This window comes from Mus musculus, chromosome 8 (genome assembly GCF_000001635.26).
Source record: "Mus musculus strain C57BL/6J chromosome 8, GRCm38.p6 C57BL/6J".
Lineage (NCBI taxonomy): Eukaryota > Metazoa > Chordata > Mammalia > Rodentia > Muridae > Mus > Mus musculus.
In genome coordinates, this window is record NC_000074.6 from 12,313,652 (window position 1) to 12,321,052 (window position 7,401).

Genomic DNA, 7,401 nt, shown 5'->3' on the forward strand with positions numbered 1-7,401 from the left:
GTCCATCTTGTTCTCCTTTCTTGGCTCTCCAGCTATGCCTGGAAGTGCAAACAAAAGGAATCTACCCAGAGTGAAGTGATGGGTGCCTGGCATGCACTGGCTGATGGGAAGGTGAGAGGCGTGGCCCAACTGCTGTGGTCCCAGGAAGGTTCTGAATACTGACCACACTGGCTGATGGGAAGGTGAGGGGGTGTGGCCCAAGTGATGTGGCCCCAGCTGCTTTCTGGAAGTTCTGCTTCTTACTTTTTTTTTTTTCCTGAGACAGAGTTTCTCTGTATAGCCCTGGCTGTCCTGGAACTCACTTTGTAGACCAGGCTGGCCTCAAACTCAGAAATCCACCTGCCTCTGCCTCCTGAGTGCTGGGATTAAAGGTGTGCGCCACCACACCCGGCTCTGCTTCTTACTTTTTAATAGCTGAGTACAGAGAAGGTAGAAGAATGTGAGCGTTGGTTAGATGTGGGGAGGAAATGAATCGCTGAGCTCTTTCTAGGAATGGGGCCTTATCCTCCGAGTGCCGTGATGCTCAGTGTATTTTCTCCCTATTTTCTCAGGTCAGTTTTGAGCGGTTCATTTTGTCTCCTCAGAGCACCTAGTGATAGCTATGCTCTTTCCCTGCCTACAGAAACACTGAGCTTGGGTCAGGTCCCACTGTTCCAGCTATGCGCCACGAGCGCGGAACCCAGTGGTCACTTTATGATTTCTGGCCCATATAGCCTCCCCAGAAAGCCCCAGCTAGGCTGCTTCCAGGATGATTGGCTGTTTGATGGTGCATAGCCAGCCGTCAGGGCCCTGGAAAGTAACGCATGGATGCTACTGCCACCCTTAATCCCCAGGGCTCAGCTCGGCTGGAGGCCTCTTTCCGGTCACCGTGTTCAGCACATGCATGGTGGTGTGCTGACACCGCAGTTAGCCCAGACTGCCCTCCCAGTCTTCCCTAGAGACAGGGCCATGAAGGAGTTAAGCCAAGCAACCTCTTCTTGCTTGTCACCTTCTCACCAAACAGCGGGAATTAATGAAAAGATGTAAGCACTCAGATCTTTTCTGGCAAGAAAGCTTGTTGAGATAATCAATTAACCTGGGAAGATCAAATTGACGGGGCTTAAGTGCAAAGTCATTTAAGACGCCAGATTATCTAGCCAGATGATTGCATTTGTTGCAATGCAAGGAAGCAGTAAGAATGCTTTTGAGAAATTTCAAGCCTTCGGAAAGATTTAATGTTATTTCCCCACAGAATTAATCTGCCCATTAGAACATACTTTAACCTCTTACGAGTAATACCCTGGGACAACTTTAATTTACCTCTTTCCTTTCTTCAAACTGCGAAAATGATTCAAAGACAGCAAACATATAAATTGGTTTCAAGCTTTTGCTTTCGTTTATTCTTAAATGGAGGGTTTTCTTTCAAGAATTAAACAAAATCTCTATTTGCATGGCAGTTTCCCTTCCGTTCAGGTCCTTCTGAGTCACCAAAGTGTCTCGTGGATAGCCTCGGTCTCCAAGGAGGCTGTGCCTGCTCCCGACTAATCACCACAAGGAAACTGTGTGGAGATGACCTAGTGATAAAAGCCAGACTGTCAGCAACACCCAGGCCAGTCTGAGCATCTTTACATGTATAACTGCACACAGAGACTGTGTCTGCAGAGCATTCTCAGGCAAGGCGTACTTTGTCCACCGAGGGCATGCTACTGCCAAGGATGCTGGCACTCGCTCAAACTGATGGCAAGGATGCCTTCTTTAAAGGCCCCCTTGTAAAATGATGTCAAGAGCAGCCGGCTCTCACATAGTGCCTTACTCGGCCACTTTAACAAGTCATTCATGGGACATAAGCACTGCTATAATTTGGAACAGCAGAGAGCATCTAATTCAGACTCCCATACTCTGACCCTGGTGAGCTCTGTGACAGTTTTTGTCTCTTATGAAAGCAGCCTGCTTATTGGTAATTCCCGTAAATAAAGGACTTATTTTCCTAAGCAGTTTGCCTTGATTGTGCAATGTCCTAGCTTCCCCTCTGCCGTGGAAGGAACACGGATCTTCTGGCTTACTATCTTGTGCAACAGAAAAGACAAGAGGAACTCGGGGAATTTTCAACAAGCTAAACTCCTAATTTTTGTGACAAAATGTGAATGGAGATGATGAACTTATTCATGAGAGATGAGAAGTTTGAGATGAATGATTTATGGGTTGGAGCATTAAAATGTATTAATTTAGCTCAGAGGCAGCAGATCTGAGTGTTGGCTTGCGGACGGGACACACACAATGGTTATTGCGGTGCAGAGAGCATGCATGCAAGGTTGTGCAGTCCGAGTGATGTGTGTCTAAGAGGTTTTGCGGTGAGCGAACCTGCCGCACTCACAGAGCACAGCCAGATGCTCACCCATTGATCTTGGCAGAGCCTGAGAATGTGAATACACCCACCCCCAAAAAACGCACCTCGTGTCTACAGGTTGGGAGGGTGGAGAAAGATGAGCATTCTATAACAGCACAGGTCTACGGTAACACATGCCTTCGAGGCTCAGTGCTTAGATAGTTCTTTGTCATGGGACCTCCTTATGCTTTTTGGAATGGCCAGCAGCCTTCCCATTCTCCACCCATGAGGCATGAGCAGCACATATGCTACTCCAGAGCCAGGGCATCCAAGGCTGCCTTCCCATGCTTCCATATGTCCCCTGAAGGCTGGCTGGGTGCTGCCACTGTAATTCACAAGCCTGATTGTGTGACTACAGGCTGAGGCCTCTCCAGGGACATGCCACAGTGCCATCAAGCATGAGGGTCATGCCGTATTAGCAGCTGAGATGCCCTTGTGTGCACAGGATTCGCCCATAGGACTCGCCAGAGCCTTAGCCCACTACTGTACTGTCAGTAACTGCCTTCTCTACCAGGTTGTCCCCTGATCTTCATGGCAGTCTTGATTATTTCAGGACCCCTTGCAGGTCCCCATTCCTAGATATTCCTAAAGTCTGGCACCATCTTTAAATACTTGCAGCCCACAGAGCTATGGGAGCCCATGGATTCCAACCCAGACTTCTTCCATCTGTTTGACCGCACAACCAAGCTGGGTAGGAGTGTCAGGGTGAGCCCTGACAATCTGACCTTCATTAGTACTTTCTGGGCATTGATTGGGCACTACCTCAGAAAGCTTCTCCTGGACCTCTAAGGGGAGAAATCATGTTGAGACCAGCGTATTCTCAATCCAAGACTATCATCAGTAGCCTTCAGAGGCACCCGACACAGCAGGGACAGGAGTAGATGTCTCAGTACCTGTGTCTAGCTCAAGTGTGTGACCTTAGTAATGATATCACCTACTGAGATTCCAATTCTGCCACACCATGTGATGGACACAATTTGGTTAATAGGTCCTATGACAGCCCAGTGAGGCTCCGCAGCGAGATATTTGCTTCTTATTGAATGACTATGGGGGCAGTCACAATCTCTCCACTGAGATGGCTAAGGAAAAGCTATCCCCATATCTGCTTCCTTGTTTGTACACACTCGTGGGGTGTGAGATGGTGACCCTGGGAAGATGGCTGCCTATGTGTCAATCTGAGGGCCAGCCTGAGACCCTGCCAGCTCCCATAGTCCTAGGAGAGGGTAGGCAAGTGCTTTTGCACCAAGCACTCCACGAGGTTGTTCTTTTCAATTCTTGCCTGCTGAGCACCCGAAACCTTTGGTTTGGAAACTGCACTTCAGCCAGTGCACCTTGGGAAGGAAGTCTTTACTGACTCACAATCGTTCAATCAATCAATCAATCAATCAATCAATCAGTCGATCTCTCTCATTTCTTTAGACCTCAGATTAAAGCAGCTTAGACCTGTGTATCAGAAATTACCAACAGCTAAATGAGGCACCTGGGGCACAACTGTCCTTTGGGAGTGTCACTAAGCTAGTGTGGGGGTCTATCTTTACTATAGGAGAAGACAGTCTTGCTAAACAAGGTGAGCCAGGAGTACTTCTGTATCTAGGGACAATCGTGAAGAGACAACCTGCCTGCACTTGGTTCATAGTGAGGGCTTTTCTTTGACAGTCTGCCTGCATGGCAATGAGCCCCACACTTTGCTCCTGGTGAGCACATCAAAGACCTACATATTATAGCTTCACTGCATCCATGAGCATGAAGCCACCAAGGGGGGGCAGGAGGGCCAGCACTGTGGAGCCACAGGAAAGCCACACCCGATGCAAAATGCTTGTAACCCCGTGTAGTTTGGGGACAATTGCCACCTCCCCCACCCTGCCAGATCTTTTGTCACATTGGCTGGAAAAACATGGCCTTAAGATACGGCTGTGTATAGGGGCAGATGTTCCTCTTCTACACTAATAAATGATTAGCCAAGCCAATTTGGTCCACTGTAAGTGATATGGCTGCAACAAGTAGATGATTCACATGAGGTGCAAGACCCAAGCTCTAAGCACAGCATCAGCTTCCACTTTGGTTCCTGAGATGTGTGGCTCCGCCACCACTGACCTGTTCAGTGCACCCATGACTGTGCTGGTCTGACACCTCTTCCAGGGCAACTCAGCCAAAGGCCGCAATGGTCCAGCCACCTGAGTGGCCATACTTTCGTTCTAGGATGGCAAACAAGGGCTCAGAGGAGCAGCATGAACAGCACCTGCTCTGCCAATAGGGCTGGGAAGGTGGGGGATGATGTGTGTGTCACGTACTACTACATCATATATGTTCCCATGATAGCAAGAAAGTCAGCCAGGAGCCAGGGGCAGGGCACAGCCTCACTGATACGTCTAGATCCTGTGGGATCTGGTGTTCATCTCCACCCAGATCAGGTATGCTTAATCTAAGTCCTTATACTTTCATCTAACTTTTCCCCAGTAACAATAACAGATCAAAAGCTAACATCTACAAGGCCCTGGAATCATTTCCTCCAGCCATACTCCTGAACCTATGACTCTTGTGACCCCTGCAACACTCAATGTGGCCAGTGGTGCTGTTTACACAGAAAGCAATTAGCAAGTTGTCTTAGCCACTGTCTTAGTTAGGGCTTTCATTGGCTGTGGAGAGACACCATGACCAAGGCAACTTTTATAAAGGACAACATTTCATTGGGGCTGGGTTACAGGTTCAGAGGTTCAGTTCATCATCATCAAAGTGGGAGCACGGCAGCATCCAGGCAGGCACGGCTCAGGAGGAGCTGAGAGTTCTGCATCTTGATCTAACTGCAGTCAGGAGAACACTAACTCTTCCTTCCTGGGCTGAGCTTCAAAACCCACCTCCCTGGTGACACACTTCCTCCAACAAAGCCATACCTCCTAACAGTACCACTCTCTATGGGTCAAGCATATTCAAACCACCACAGTCACAATTCTTTTGCTGTGAACAGACACCATGGCCAAGGCAACTCTTGTAAAAGAGAGCATTTAATTGTGGCTGGCTTATCATTTCAGAGGATTAGTCCATTATCATTCTTATGACAGGGAGCATGGTGGCACACCTGGTACTGGAGCAGTAGCTAAGAGCTATGTCCTGATCATCGGGGAGGGAGAGAGAGAAAGAGAGGGGGGGGGGTGCTGGGCTTGGTGTGAGCTTTTGGAAACCTCTAAGTCCATCCCCAGTGATGCACTTCCTCCATCAAAGCCACATCTACTCCAACAAGGCCTCACCTTCTACTTCTCCCCAAAGGAGTAGAAGTGCCACTCCCTGGTGAGCAAGCATTCTAGTACCTGAGCCTGTGGATGCTATTCCTATTCAAACCACCACACATGCCTTCTGAAGGAGAGCCAGACAGAGCTGCCTTGGGGTAACTGTCCCCTAGAGATATCTATACCAGTCATTGGCAGGATAGAGTTCAAGTTCACAGAGTCAGGTCTGCAGGATGGACGTTACCTAGGAGACATGATGCTGCCAAGGTTGCTAAGGAACCAAGAGTGAAGCCAGTCTTGGGTTCTAACCCCCTCTGAGTGACTGGCTACCATGGCCGACATCACTTTTCCTCCTACACAGGTGGTGCTGACATCCACCTTTCTGCACAGAATTCTGGAGGGTTCCATAGTTCGCAGGCCCAGCAGCTGGCACTCAGAGAGTGCTCATAAGTGCCCACAACCACAGTGTCTTACCAAGAGCCACAGCTGCCACAGGAGTCAAAGCCAGCACAAAGTAATACTTACTAAGGCAATGAAAGAATACGCCAAATTTTAGGGGACCGAGAACAAAACAGAAAATGAGATGGAGAGTTGTTTTTTTTTTTTTTCCCCTAAATGAGGAAAGAAAATGAGAAGGACTAGGCAGCCAGGAGAAAGGAGGAGCCTGAGCTCTGAGCAGGCAGAGAGAGGGAGCAGCCGAGTGCTTACTGGTGGGCACAAGGGCAGCGTGCCAAGTTCTGTAATAAAGAAGTGATTAATTGAGGCGGCCCAGGAGAGGATTAGAACAGAGCGCTTTTGATATTGTGCAGTTAGGAAGGAAGGCTGCAAGGAATTTTAAAGCATATTAAGAAAAAAAAATAATAAAAAGGAAAGCTGGGGAAGAGAGAGAGAGAGAGACCATGTTTTCTGCAGGTTTGCTGTTCAGCTCAGTGGTGCCTGCAGCCTGCAACAACTGTGTGAGATCCCCCCCCTCCCCCCAGTTACTCTTCTGAGGGAATGAAAGCTCTCATTTGAGCACGCTAAGGTGAATAAGAGAGAACTAAATTCCAGGGTTGCAGAATGAGGCTGTTGGTTGTTCAGGCTCCTGAAGGATTTTCATGATCGAGCCAGGAAGGCGGGATTTCTCGTCATAAGCGTTCACAAGAGAGACCCCCCAATTCTCTGTGAAGTGTGTGGAGGCTATCTTTATGCCTGGTCTAAATGTGGATTTGCTGTGCCAGAAACTCTGAGCAGTTAGTTGAAAGGGGGGGGGGGCAGGTTGCTACAAGGAGAGGGTCCTCTGATTTCAACCTTCAGCCTTTGATGACAGACTGGGAGAATTTCATCAAATTCAAATTCACATGGTACCTTCCCTGTCTCCAAATGGGCCATCTTTGTGCCTTCCTGCAGTGAGAAACATCTGGGTCACTCTGCACTTGAGAATTCTCTGAGCAAGATGGAAAACTTGGAAGTCTATGTATACAGCATGATTAAAATATATTTTATTTCCACTTTTCAAAGACTACATACAGTCATCCTTAGTATCAAAGGGGATAAGAACCAGGACTCCATGTAGGTACCTAAACACACAATGCTCCAGTGGCAAAGAACAAAGGTCATACCCACATCCTTCCAGCACCTGAAATGACCTCCTGAGAACTGTTGTCAAGCAGTATGAATGCTGTTCACCGGGTCCTTACACTCTGCAGTTCAGGGAATACGGGCATGAATGTCCACACATGCTCAGAAGGAGAAATCTTTTCTTTCAAATAGTTCTCATCAACGGTTGATTGAATGGTTGATGAGGATGCCACAGGGAATAAGAGCTAATTA

The 7,401-nt window shown here is 48.2% G+C and overlaps 1 long non-coding RNA gene across 2 annotated transcripts; it reads right to left on the minus strand.

The window, feature by feature from the left end:
* Positions 1 to 1,358: 1,358 nt before the first annotated feature.
* On the minus strand, positions 1,359 to 5,829 carry Gm33175. Of its 2 annotated transcripts, none has more exons than XR_378720.3 (3): positions 5,775 to 5,829; positions 4,460 to 4,560; positions 1,359 to 1,553 (listed from the first exon to the last, which is right to left on the minus strand). It is a non-coding gene; the product is annotated as a predicted gene, 33175 (long non-coding RNA). The 2 variants fall into 2 exon arrangements; XR_378719.3 differs by having other exon boundaries at positions 5,671 to 5,828.
* Positions 5,830 to 7,401: the final 1,572 nt, after the last annotated feature.